This window comes from Salvelinus fontinalis, chromosome 29 (genome assembly GCF_029448725.1).
Source record: "Salvelinus fontinalis isolate EN_2023a chromosome 29, ASM2944872v1, whole genome shotgun sequence".
Classification (NCBI taxonomy): domain Eukaryota; kingdom Metazoa; phylum Chordata; class Actinopteri; order Salmoniformes; family Salmonidae; genus Salvelinus; species Salvelinus fontinalis.
This window is the reverse complement of record NC_074693.1, coordinates 30623117-30636990: the sequence shown is the minus strand read 5'-3', so window position 1 is coordinate 30636990 and position 13874 is coordinate 30623117.

The window sequence follows — 13874 nt, the reverse complement described above, 5'->3', positions numbered from 1 at the left end:
GAAGTTGAGTCATTCTCAGTAAGAGTTCAGTCATTCTCGGTAAGAGTTGAGTCATTCTCGGTAAGAGTTGAGTCATTCTCGGTAGGAGTTGAGTCAGTCTGATAAAGACTTGACTGGACTATAGACTCCATTGGCAGGGCAAATTTGCTTAGTTGGTATAGTTGCTCTGATTATCTGTCGCTCTGCGTACAAGTGGAACGGAGGTGGTTCAGTGAGCTATGCCTGCAAAATGAGTGATCTCGTCTGAGACCTGGAGAAGCGAGCCTAGGCTTTAGATAAGTGTCCTGACATGGTCTTGAGGTGTGTTGACAACACAGGTTTGACTGCCAAACAAAACTGCCACAAGAACTAGACTAGCCTATATGCAACGACATTGAATAATATTGATGATGAGGATGGTGAGGGGAAGGAGGAAGATGATGATGATGAGGAGGGGGAGGAGGAAGATGATGAGGGGGAGGAGGAGGAAGATGATGATGATGAGGATGAGGGGAAGGAGGAAGCTGATGATGATGATGAATAAGAGGAGAAGGAGGATGATGCTGAGGGGAAGAAGGAAGGTGATGATGATGAGGATGATGAGGAGGATGATGGTGATGAGGATGTTTAAAGACTTTCCATTTAAAATTCCTTTCACAACTCCTCACAAGTTACACTCACTGTGATTCCAGGAAATTTTACCTCCATGGAAGTGTGTTAATTATGGTTTTGGCTCTTTTTGATTACGCAATGTGTCAGGTATTAGTTCAGTTCAGTGCACATGATGTCTCAATTCCAGTATGATGGAAAGTCTCTGGATTGTGTGTCAACTCTTACTGAGACTAAGAGTGTGCTAATATTAACACTGTACAGATAAACACCACAAAAAATAAAGATATAAAAAACTGAGAGAGTTTTATTTTTTATTTATTGTAACCTTGATTTTACCAGGCAGGTCCATTAATAAAAAAATTGTATTGACAATGACAGAGACAGTGGGCAGAAAGTGTAAGAACGAGAGAGAGAGAGAGAGAGAGAGAGAGAGTGAAATGCAGAAAGAGAGAAACAGAGAGAAAGAGAGGAGAGGGAGATCTGCAGTAGTATGGTTCTGTCTGACCACATCATCCCCTCTGACTCTGTTTGCGGAATTTGTGCGAATCCGGCCAAGTCACACCCCTTTCTGCGCTATGTCCGACCCAGGCCATAACCCTAACCCAGCCAGACGATAGCCTCTCACACTACAGGAATCAGGCCTCATTTTACAGGTGGCCTACCCTGTCATAAAAATAAAACTTAATGCCATCTCAGGAAGGCCCAGAAATGTTCCAGTGAGAGAGAGATCTGAGCAGATGAGGGTATCTGTCTTCAGTGCCTTAATGTCCAGTACGAGAGCCCCATCCTTCAGTCAATGGAAAGTAATCCTCATCCACAGAGACCTCCTCACAAAACATTATCACACTCCACCAAGTTCAGCTGGTTATGTATTCACAGTTATACAAGAGCTAGAGTCTATCAGGTGATGGGCATGTTTTGTGGATAAGGATTTCATATATGCAGGCACGTGCTTGCATGGGAGTGCGTTCTGTGTAAGGGTATACAGTTGAAGTCAGAAGTTTACATACACCTTAGCCAAATGCATTTAAACTCAGTTCTTCACAATTCCGGACATTTAATCCAAGTAAAAATTCCCTGTTTTAGGTCAGTTAGGATCAACACTTTATATTAGGAATGTGAAATGTCAGAATAATAGTAGAGAGAATTATTTATTTCAGCTTTTATTTCTTTCATCACATTCCCAGTGGGTCAGAAGTTTACATACACTCAATAAGTATTTGGTAGCATTGCCTTTAAATTGTTTATCTTGGGTCAAATGTTGCGGGTAGTCTTCCACAAGCTTCCTACATTAAGTTGGGTGAATTTTGGCCCATTTCTCCTGACAGAGCTGGTGTAACTGAGTCAGGTTTGTAGGCCTCCTTGCTCGCACATGCTTTTTCAGTTCTGCCCACACATTTTCTATGGGATTAAGGTCAGGGATTTGTGATAGCCACTCCAATACCTTGACTTTGTTGTCCTTAAGCCATTTTGCCACAACTTTGGAAGTATGCTTGGGGTCATTGTTCATTTGGAAGACCCATTTGCGATCAAGCTTTAACTTCCTGACTGATGTCTTGAGATATTGCTTCAATATATCCACATAATTTTCCTTTCCTCATGATGCCATATATTTTGTGAAGTGCACCAGTCCCTCCTGCAGCAAAGCACCCCCACGACATGATGCCGCCACCCCCGTGCTTCACGGTTGGGATGGTGTTCTTCAGCTGGCAAGCCTCCCCCTTTTTAACAATGGTCATTATGGCCAAACAGTTCTTTTTTTGTTTCATCAGACCAGAGGACATTTCTCCAAAAAGTATGATCATTGTCCCCATGTGCAAACTGTAGTCTGGCATTTTTATGGCGGTTATGGAGCAGTGGCTTCTTCCTTGCTGAGCGGCCTTTCAGGTTATGTCGATATAGGACTCATTCTACTGTGGATATACACTGCTCAAAAAAATAAAGGGAACACTTAAACAACACAATGTAACTCCAAGTCAATCACACTTCTGTGAAATCAAACTGTCCACTTAGGAAGCAACACTGATTGACAATAAATTTCACATACTGTTGTGCAAATGGAATAGACAAAAGGAAATTATAGGCAATTAGCAAGACACCCCCAAAAAAGGAGTGATTCTGCAGGTGGTGACCACAGACCACTTCTCAGTTCCTATGCTTCCTGGCTGATGTTTTGGTCACTTTTGAATGCTGGCGGTGCTTTCACTCTAGTGGTAGCATGAGACAAAGTCTACAACCCATACAAGTGGCTCAGGTAGTGCAGCTCATCCAGGATGGCACATCAATGCGAGCTGTGGCAAGAAGGTTTGCTGTGTCTGTCAGCGTAGTGTCCAGAGCATGGAGGCGCTACCAGGAGACAGGCCAGTACATCAGGAGACGTGGAGGAGGCCGTAGGAGGGCAAAAACCCAGCAGCAAGACCGCTACCTCCGCCTTTGTGCAATGAGGAGCACTGCCAGAGCCCTGCAAAATGACCTCCAGCAGGCCACAAATGTGCATGTGTCAGCATATGGTCTCACAAGGGCTCTGAGGATCTCATCTCGGTACCTAATGGCAGTCAGGCTACCTCTGGCGAGCACATGGAGGGCTGTGCGGCCCCACAAAGAAATGCCACCCCACACCATGACTGACCCACCGCCAAACCGGTCATGCTGGAGGATGTTGCAGGCAGCAGTGCTCATGTGCTCATGTGCTCAGTGTGAACCTGCTTTCATCTGTGAAGAGCACAGGGCGCCAGTGGCGAATTTGCCAATCTTGGTGTTCTCTGGCAAATGCCAAAAGTCCTGCACAGTGTTGGGCTGTAAGCACAACCCCCACCCGTGGACGTCGGGCCCTCATACCACCCTCATGGAGTCTGTTTCTGACCGTTTGAGCAGACACATGCACATTTGTGGCCTGCTGGAGGTCATTTTGCAGGGCTCTGGCAGTGCTCCTCATTGCACAAAGGCGGAGGTAGCGGTCCTGCTGCTGGGTTGTTGCCCTCCTACGGCCTCCTCCACGTCTCCTGATGTACTGGCCTTTCTCCTGGTAGCGCCTCCATGCTCTGGACACTACGCTGACAGACACAGCAAACCTTCTTGCCACAGCTCGCATTGATGCCATCCTGGATGAGCTGCACTACCTGAGCCACTTGTGTGGGTTGTATACTCCGTCTCATGCTACCACTAGAGTGAAAGCACCGCCAGCATTCAAAAGTGACCAAAACATCAGCCAGGAAGCATAGGAACTGAGAAGTGGTCTGTGGTCACCACCTGCAGAATCACTCCTTTTTTGGGGGTGTCTTGCTAATTGCCTATAATTTCCACCTTTTGTCTATTCCATTTGCACAACAGCATGTGAAATTTATTGTCAATCAGTGTTGCTTCCTAAGTGGACAGTTTGATTTCACAGAAGTGTGATTGACTTGGAGTTACATTGTGTTGTTTAAGTGTTCCCTTTATTTTTTTGAGCAGTGTAGATACTTTTGTACCTGTTTCCTCCAGCATCTTCACAAGGTCCTTTGCTGTTGTTCTGGGATTGATTTGCACTTTTCGCACAAAAGTACGTTCATCTCTAGGAGACAGAACACGTCTCCTTCGTGAGCGGTATGACGACTGCGTGGTCCCATGCTGTTTATACTTGCGTACTATTGTTTGCACAGATTAACTTGGTACCTTCAGGCATTTGGAAATTGCTCCCAAGGATGAACCAGACTTGTGGAGGTCTTGTTAGGATTTATGTTAATGCACTATAGCCTGCTACCATATTGTATGAAGATGAATATTGTTTTGTTACACACAAACAATGCAGATGTGTGTGTGTGTGTGTGTGTGTGTAAAGACTGGTCAACAGAGTGACAGGCTATAAAAGCTGTGATCAATCTGGAGAGGGGAGGGGTGCATATCTCTTAAGCCAACCAGGGAGGGTAGGGCACTGGACAATACCATATTACGAACTGTTTGAGTGTAGAATCGACGGGAAGACACAAGACGGATCTAATCTACCCAACGACCAGATGCGGACATCTGAAAGAAGGGGACCAGTCTGAGTACCGGCGATAGGCTGAGCAAAGTTTAAACCACGCTCAGCCTCTAACTGTGATAGGCCAACAGACGTGTTGGAACTACGTCATCACGGTATAAGAACAGCTGTTTACATACTTCCTGCCAGTTCCCTGTTTTACCCTGCGCGGTGATACAGCGAACCCGTATATACGAAAATTGCATTTGCCATTTATTGTTTGCGTTAATTAAACATAATTAAAGAAAGTTAGCAGACCTTGCTTTTTATTTATCCTGATACCGGATTTGAAAAACGCAAAGCTCACAGTCTACACATTTTTTTCTGAGGTCTTGACTGACTTATTTTGATTTTCCCATGATTTCAAGCAAAGAGGCACTGAGTTTGAAGGTAGGCCTTGAAATACATTACAGGTACACCTCCAATTGACTCAAATGATATCAATTAGCCTATCAGAAGCTTCTAAAGCCATGACATCATTTTCTGGAATTTTCCAAGCTGTTTAAAGGCACAGTCAACTTAGTGTATGTAAACTTCTGACCCCCTGGAATTGTGATACAGTGAATTATAAGTGATGTCCTAACCGACTTGCCAAAACTATAGTTTGTTAATTAACAAGACATTTGTGGAGTGGTTGAAAAACAAGTTTTAATGACTCCAACCTAAGTGTATGTAAATTTCTGACTTCAACTGTATGTGCTGTTAGTGTAGTGTATGCTGTGTGTGTGTCCATGTGTCAATCAATCAATCAATAACATTTTATTTGTCACAAGTCACAAGTTACCATGAAATGCTTATTTACAAGCCCTTTCCCAACAATGCAGAGTTTAGGAAAACATTTCTAAAATAAAATAGAAACACAATAAATAGCAATAACGAGGCTGTGTTCAAAGGAGTAGCAGTGATGAATTCATGAACTTCTTAGATGAAAAGATCATGATCATTAGAAAGCAAGTCATTAGAAAGCAAAGCTCAGTTGTCCTGAGTCTGCACAGGACTGCCAAGACCAAGGATCAATGGAGACACTAACGTTTTTTAATCCTGTATCTCTTCACATACAGTATTCATGAAAATAGTCATGGCCTCTAAACCTTCAAGCTGCATACTGAACTTTATTCCAACTAAACTACTGAAAAAGCTACATAATAAATGGCACCCTATCCATTGGATGTGTACCAAACACACTAAAAGTGGCAGTCATAAAACCTCTCTTGAAAAAGTCAAACCTTGACCCAGAAAATGTAAAAAACTATCAGCCTGTATCAAATTTCCCATTCCTCAATTTAAAAAAAAAGCTGTTGCACGGCAACTCACTGCTTTCCTGAAGACAAATGACGTATACGAAATGCTTCAGTCTGGTTTTACACCCCTATATAGCATTGAGACTGCACTTGTGAATGTGGTAAATTACCTTTTAATGGCGTCAGACCAAGGCTCTGCATCTGTCCTCATGCTCGTAGACCTTATTGCTGCTTTTGACACCATCGATCACCACATTCTTTTAGAGAGATTAGAAACCCTAATTGGTCTACACGGACAAGTTCTTGCCTGGTTTAGATCTTATAGGTCGGAAAGGTATCAGTTAGTCTCTGTGGATGGTTTTTCCTCTGACAAATCAATTTAAAGTTTTGGCGTTCCTCAAGGTTCCGTTTTAGGACCACTATTGTTTTCACTTTATATTCTACTTCATGGTGAGGTCATTCAGAAACACAATGTCAACTTTCACTGCTGTGCAGACGACACAGAACTGTGCATTCTGATGAAACATAGTGAAGCCCCAAAATTGCCAACCCTGAAAGCCTGTGTTTCAGACATAAGGAAGTGGATAGCGGCACATGTTTAACTTTTAAATCTGTGAATGTATCAGGATGGCGTCCTTGAAAATAATATACCACAGGTTTGTCTGGTGGATTGCATTGTGTTGAACCCTCCTGGCTTGAATGTATGTTAGTGTTTTCCTTTTTGTATGAATTTGTTGTGAGAGCTTGAATATTGCAGCTAGAATGCTTGAGTTCTTCCTTTTTGTTGAGTGAAGAAATCAGAGTTGCCAGTTCTAGGTCCCAAGAAACAAAGAGATCTGCTGTTGGATCTAACTAACCACCCTTGCTGTCTCTGCCTGTCCAGCTCCCCTCTCCCCACTGTGATTTTCTGCCTCTGACCCTATTACGGGGGCTGAGTCACTGTATGGAAAAGCACTGAGTTACTGAGTTACTAGTGCTTTTCCATACCGTCCCTAGGAGGGGTGCATCACTTGAGTCACAGACATGATGTTCTTGTCTGGTTTTGCGCCCCCTCGGACTTGTGCGGTGGGCTAAACTCAGCCTTGTCTCAGAGTAGTAAGGTGGTTGTCTGTTTTTATTTTACCCACTTTTCTCCCCAATTTCGTGGTATCCAATTGTTAGTAATTACTATCTTGTCTCATCACTACAACTCCCGTACAGGCTCGGGAGAGACGAAGGTCGAAAGCCATGCGTCCTCCGAAACACAACCCAACCAAGCCGCGTTAGTGCACACTGCGCCTGGCCCGCAACAGGAGTCGCTGGTGCGCGAGACAAGGATATCCCTACCGGCCAAACCCTCTCTAACCCGGACCAAACCCTCTCTAACCCGGCTGCGACAGAGCCTGGGCGCGAACCCAGAGTCTCTGGTGGCACAGCTAGCGCTGCGATGCAGTGCCCTAGACCACTGCGCCACCCGGGAGGCCAGTTGGTTGTCTGTTGATATGCCTCTAGTGGTGTGGGGGCTGTGCTTTGGCAAAATGGGTGGGGTTATTTCCTGCCTGGTTGGCCCGGTCCGGGGGTAGCGTCGGATGGGACCACAGTGTCCCCCGACCCCGCCTGTCTCAGCCCCCAGTATCTATGGTGCAATAGTCTATGTTGCGGGGGCTTGGGTCAGTCTGTTATATCTGGTGTAATTCCCCTTTCTTATCTGGTGTCCTGTATTAATTTATGTATGCACCCTCTAATTCTATCTATCTATCTATCTATCTATCTATCTATCTATCTATCTATCTCCCTCTCTCCCACCCCATCCAGAGGATCTTAGCCCTAGGGCCATGCCTCAGGACTAACTGGCCTGATGACTCCTGGCTGTCCCCAGTCCACCTGGTCGTGCTGCTGCTCCAGTTTCAACTGTTCTGCCTGCGGCTATGGAACCCTGACCTGTTCACCGGATGTGCTACCATGTCTCGGACATGCTGTTTTCGACTATCTCTCTCTCTACCGCACCTGCTGTCTCGACCTCTGAATGCTCGGCTATGAAAAGCCAACTGACATTTACTCCTGAAGTACTGACCTGTTGCACCCTCTACAACCTCTGCACCCTCTACTACCCTCTACAACCACCTTATTATTTTACCCTGTTGGTCATCTATGAACGTTTGAACATATTGAACAACAATCTGGCCTTAATGGCCATGTACTCTTATAATCTCCTCCCGGCACAGCCAGAAGAGGGCTGGCTCAGCACTGGCTCAGAGCCTGGTTCCTCTCCAGGTTTATTACAAGGTTTCTGCCTTTCTATGGAGTTTTTCCTAGCCACCGTGCTTCTACATCTGCATTGCTTGCTGTTTGGGGTTTTAGTCTGGGTTTCTGTACAGCACTTTGTGACGTCAGCGGATGTAAAAATGGGCTTTATAAATACATTTGATTGATTGATTTAATTCAGGCTATTTATTCCCGGTACGAGGCCTCCTATGTGTGCATGCACCAAAGAAATATATTGGCCATGTCATAGAATTACATATAGAAACCCTATCAATTCAATAAGATCTCTGTGGGCATGGTCGTAAACATTTGTCATTTAACTTTTAAACTGTTTGACCTTTTATTGTGGCATAAACACAACCAGTCATGATGTTTTCATCTGATTGTCAAACTCACTTCAACGGACTCCTTTACTAGGCTACCTGCGCACCTTCATCCACTTGCAACATATTTCCAGCCTCCAAACACTGTACATGTCTCTCTATACATTTTATAATGAATTATACATCTTATTTATTTATTGTCCTATCATGGTGGAACTGCATTTAAAAAATAATTTATACATCTCATATATTTTCTTATGGTCTTATATTGACGGGACGGTCCACAACCCTATACCCTAGACACCCACCTGAACGACCCAGTTACTAAGGAGAAGTCCCTAACTGTTTTATGGGCCTGCTGTAAGCAGCCTGTCTGCAGCCAAAATGCGGTCAGAGACCTACCCCTCACCGCCCCCTCAAGATTCTGAGCCTGCCTGGCAAGGTTGGTCCTGCAAAGCCAGAGCCCCCTGATAAAGAGCTTATATACAAGGAAATTCTCAAAGATGCTAATGAGAACCTTGATGACCTTGTACCTAGCCAATGGGAATTCCAGTGGGGTGTCCCCAACCAGGCAGTGGCAGTGCTGGCAACACTAGCTGCAGTAACCCATGGGGAGGGGGTCACACTCGGACATTCAGAGAGGGGGCATATTATTGTGGCCCTGGTGGCACAAAATCAAAGGTCTGACTGCACGGAGATGCTTGAGAATATGGTCACAGTGGCGAACCGTGTGGGTGTTTCAGGGGAAGGGGGTATATCTGACCTCCATCACCTAGGATGTGACAATGGTTAAATAAATCTACCCATTTCTGCCCTTTTTTTGCTTTGTTTTGCAGACCTTCTCATACAGCTGCAACTGTATATGCATTCGTAAATCAAGACCTTTCTTGAGTTGGGCTCTGGGATGGTGCAACTGTTGAGAATCTGAGAATCTTGTTGTGTGTGTGTGTGTGTGTGTGTGTGTGTGTGTGTGTGTGTGTGTGTGTGTGTGTGTGTGTGTGTGTGTGTGTGTGTGTGTATCCCACAACTGTTGCGAGGGAGTAAAAGATGTTAGGGACAATATGTTAGGGACAAGGATGAATCAAAATAATTGCGTGCCATAATGTGTTTTGGTAATGGCAATACTGGCGAGAGGTAAAAATCCTTTGCATAAACTGTCAACATTACTACAAATATGAATTGCTAATATTAATTGAAAATAAGATACAGGAGTTTTTATATATATGTATATATTTTAATGGCTATATATAATACAAATTGAGGTAATGACGATGGTGTAACGGTCCTGACCTGTTTTCTGTTGTTTTTGTATGTTTTTATGGTCAGGGCGTGTGTTTTGGGTGGGCAGTCTATGTTTTCTGTTTCTATGTTGGTTTTGGGTTGCCTGGTATGGCTCTTAATTAGAGGCAGGTGTTTTACGTTTTCCTCTAATTGAGAGTCATATTTAGGTAGGGTGTTCTCACTGTTTGTTTGTGGGTGATTGTCTTCCGTATCTGTGTTATGTCTTGCACCATACGGGACTGTTCGGTTGTTCGTTTCGTTTCGATGTAGTCTGTTCCTCTCTGTGAGTTTTACGTTAGTAATGTAATGTAAGTTCATGTTCAGGTTTTTTCGTCTACGTCGTTTTCTTATTTTGTAATTTTGAAAGTGTTTGTTTTCGTGTTGCCATCGTGTCAAATAAAAGATGGCTTATTTCCCGAATGCTGCATTTTGGTCTGATGATCCTTCTCTCCTCTCCTCGTCCGAGGATGAGGAGAACGACAGCCCTTACAGATGGAAATGCATTTGGCGGTTGATTTGTTTCTGTTCTGATGGTAGCACTATGTACTCTTTTCGAAGGATGGGTCTCGGTCTCCCCGGGGCCATGGGATGACAACCCAACTCGGGATGAGGGGTTTTAGCGGGTGTGGACCAATTGGAGGTTTACTTTGTAGCAATGCAAATATCACGGTACAGCTATATAGACACTCAATCATCACGTTACTTTTTAATGGTACGTTTACAAACATATATTATGATAAATAGAATTGAAACGTGTGTCTCATTATGGTAATTGGTGAAATAAGTATAGCCAGTTATGATTGTAACAGCAGATAGTAAAAAAAGATGATCACTATTTACCTGGCTAAAAGAGAAGGAATATAATATCTATTGTTGACAGGAAACTCATTCAACAATTTTAGATGAAGTTTTGAGGAAAAAGGACAGGGGGCGAAATGTATTTATCCTGTGGGCAAAGATATTCAAAAGGGGTGATGGTTTTAATTAACAATAATTTTGATCCAAATGTGCAAATTGTCCAAACAGATCCTCAAGGTAGATGGATTATTTAAAATATATTATTGGACCATAAACAGATATGGCTTATTAACCTATACGATCCAAAGCTTCTTTGAAAATATATATTAGAATTTATCAACTCTACAAGCAACACTAGACTCTATTATTATGGTGGGAGATTTTAATATCGTTTAAAATACCTCTATTGACCGTAAAGGAAAATCACCCTCAGGCACTGAAGGAAATCATGAATGTCATGGATATATTGGAATTAGTGGATATATGGAGGCTTAAATACCCTGACCTAGTGAGATATACATAGCGGAGGCTTAATCAAGCTAGTCGTCTTGATTACTTTCTTATGTCATTCTCTCTGGCACCAAAAGTCACATAATTGGTATATAATTTATATTACTCTTACAGAATTTCCACGTGGGTGAGGATATTGGAAATTTAATCAAAGCCTACTGGATGATAACTTGTTTTTAACTAGGACAGAATCATTTATAACTGACTTTTTCCGACATAACATAGGTACAGCAGATCCCCTTATTGTATGGGACAATGGGACTTTAGAGGCCATGCAATTCAGTACTCATCTATAAAACAAATTAAATTGAAGGACTAACAGTACAGATAGCTAGCAATAAAAACTGTACCATAGAGGCTCAGAGTAAGTTAGAGGAAAAACAAAAAGAAATGGAGGAGCTTATTCAAGAAAGATCCAATGTAATATATTATAAAAAATAAAGCGAACTGCACCAAATTATTTTTCAATCTTCAATATAGAAATTCTACCCAAAAAATGTATTGAAACTTGTTACAAATGATGGAGTCACTCATGATTCACCGAACTATATTTTGAAAGAGGAAGTAAAGTACTTTAGGAATATGTTTTCGTTTCAGTCTCCTCCATCTCCACTAACCAAAGCTAATTGTATGGATTTTCTTTCTTATTAATAATGTACAGAAAGACTCATGTGAAGACCAAATTACAGAGGAGGAACTTCTTGATGTAATTAAAGCATTTAAGTCCAGGAAACTCCACGTCTGGATGGTATACCAGTGGAAGTATACCAAACTTTTTTTGATGTACTCAGAGGACCATTATTAGCATGTTTTAACCACTCCTATATAAACGGTAGATTATCAGACACGCAACAAGAACGTCTGATTTAATTATTACTGAAACAGGATCCAAGTGGTATATATAAAGATCCAGTCCATTGAAAAAAATGGAGGCCTCTCAGTGTTGTGATGCAAAAATTCTAGCTAAATGCTTGGCTCAAAGAATTAAAAAGGTTTTGTCAGATATTATTCATAATAATCAGACAGGTTTTTGACATGGATGATACATTGGAGATACTATAAGACAAGTATTGGAAACAATAGCACAATATGAAATATCGGGGAAACCAGGCCAGGTTTTCATAACCGATCTTGAAAAAGCTTTTGATAAAGTATGACTGGAGTTTATATATAAATGCCTGGAGTATTTACATTTTATGAAAATATCTTATAAAATGGGTTAAAGTTATGTATAGTAACCCTAGGTGTAAAATAGTAAATAATGGCTACATCTCAGAAAGTACTAAACTGTCAAGAGGAGTAAAACAAAGTTGTCCACTATCGGCATATCTATTTATTATTGCCATTGAAATGTTAGCTGTTAAAATTAGATCCAACAATAATATTAATGGATTAGAAATCCATGGCTTAAAAACAAAGGTGTCATTGTACGCTGATGATTCATGTTTTCTATTAAAACCACAATTAGAATCCCTCCACAGCCTCATAGATGATCTAGATACTTTTTCTAACCTCTCTGGATTAAAACCAAATTATGATAAGTGTACTATATTACGCATTGGATAACAAAAAAATTCAACTTTTACATTAGTGTGTAGTTTACCAATAAAATGGTTTGACGGGTATGTGGATATACATATCCCAAAAGAAAGAAATGATCTTACTTAAATATATTTTTTTATAGAAACTTGGAAAGGAAAGGACCATGGAAAGGAAAATACCTGTCTATTTGTGGAAAAATCACCCTGATTAACTCTTTAGTCATATCACAGTTTATCTATTTGCTTATGGTTTTGCCTACACCTAGTGACCTGTTTTTCAATTGTATGAACAAAAATATTCAATTTTATTTGGAATGGCAAGCCAGAACAAATTAAAAGGGCCTATTTATATAATTAATATGAATTCAGAGGGCAGAAATGATTAAATATTAAAGCATTAGACCTCTCACTAAAGGCATCAGTCATACAAAAGTTATACTTACCTGTAAATCCAAAATGGTTCTCTAGTAAATTAGTAAGAATGTCTCACCCCATGTTCAAGAATGGCCTTTTTCCCTTTATTCAGATTACAACTGCTCACTTTCGGTTATTTGAAAACGAAATCAACGCCAAAATATTGTTATTTTTTAAACAAGCCTTAGAAAGACACAAAACAACTACCCACAAAACACAGGTGGGAAAAGGTTACCTAAGTATGGTTCTCAATCAGAGACAACGATAGACAGCTGCCTCTGATTGAGAACCACACCCGGCCAAACACATAGAAATAGAAAACATATAACAAAAACATAGAATGCCCACCCCAACTCACACCCTGACCAACCAAAATAGAGACATAAAAAGGATCTCTAAGGTCAGGGCGTGACAGCAATTTCAGTTTAATCCACCTGAAAAGACAGAGCAAATAATACAACAAATATTGTGGTTAAACTCAAATATACTAATTGATAAAAAAACATATTTTTCGATAAAATTCCAAATAAAATAAAAGGTATAATCTTTGGAAATGTTATCATAAATAAGACTGGTGGAGTTATGTCATTCATGTAGCTAACACAGACATATGGAAATGTCTGTCCCACCCAAAATTACAACCAACTAATTGCAGTATTACCACAAAAATGGAAGGGCGAAAAAGTAAGGAACTTGTCTGTCAACCCTGCATTAAAGACCAAAAATGGTAAAAGAAAATTGTGATAAATAAAACTAAATAGCAGTTTCATTGAAGGACCAAAAAATGTACAGCTGTGCCATATAAATTGCTAAATAGTTGGGAAGAGATTTTCGATGTACCGATTCCATGGCAGATTGTTTATGAATTGATACACAAAACAACACCGGATTCAAAACTTCAAATTTTTCAAATTCAATTATTATACAAAATTCT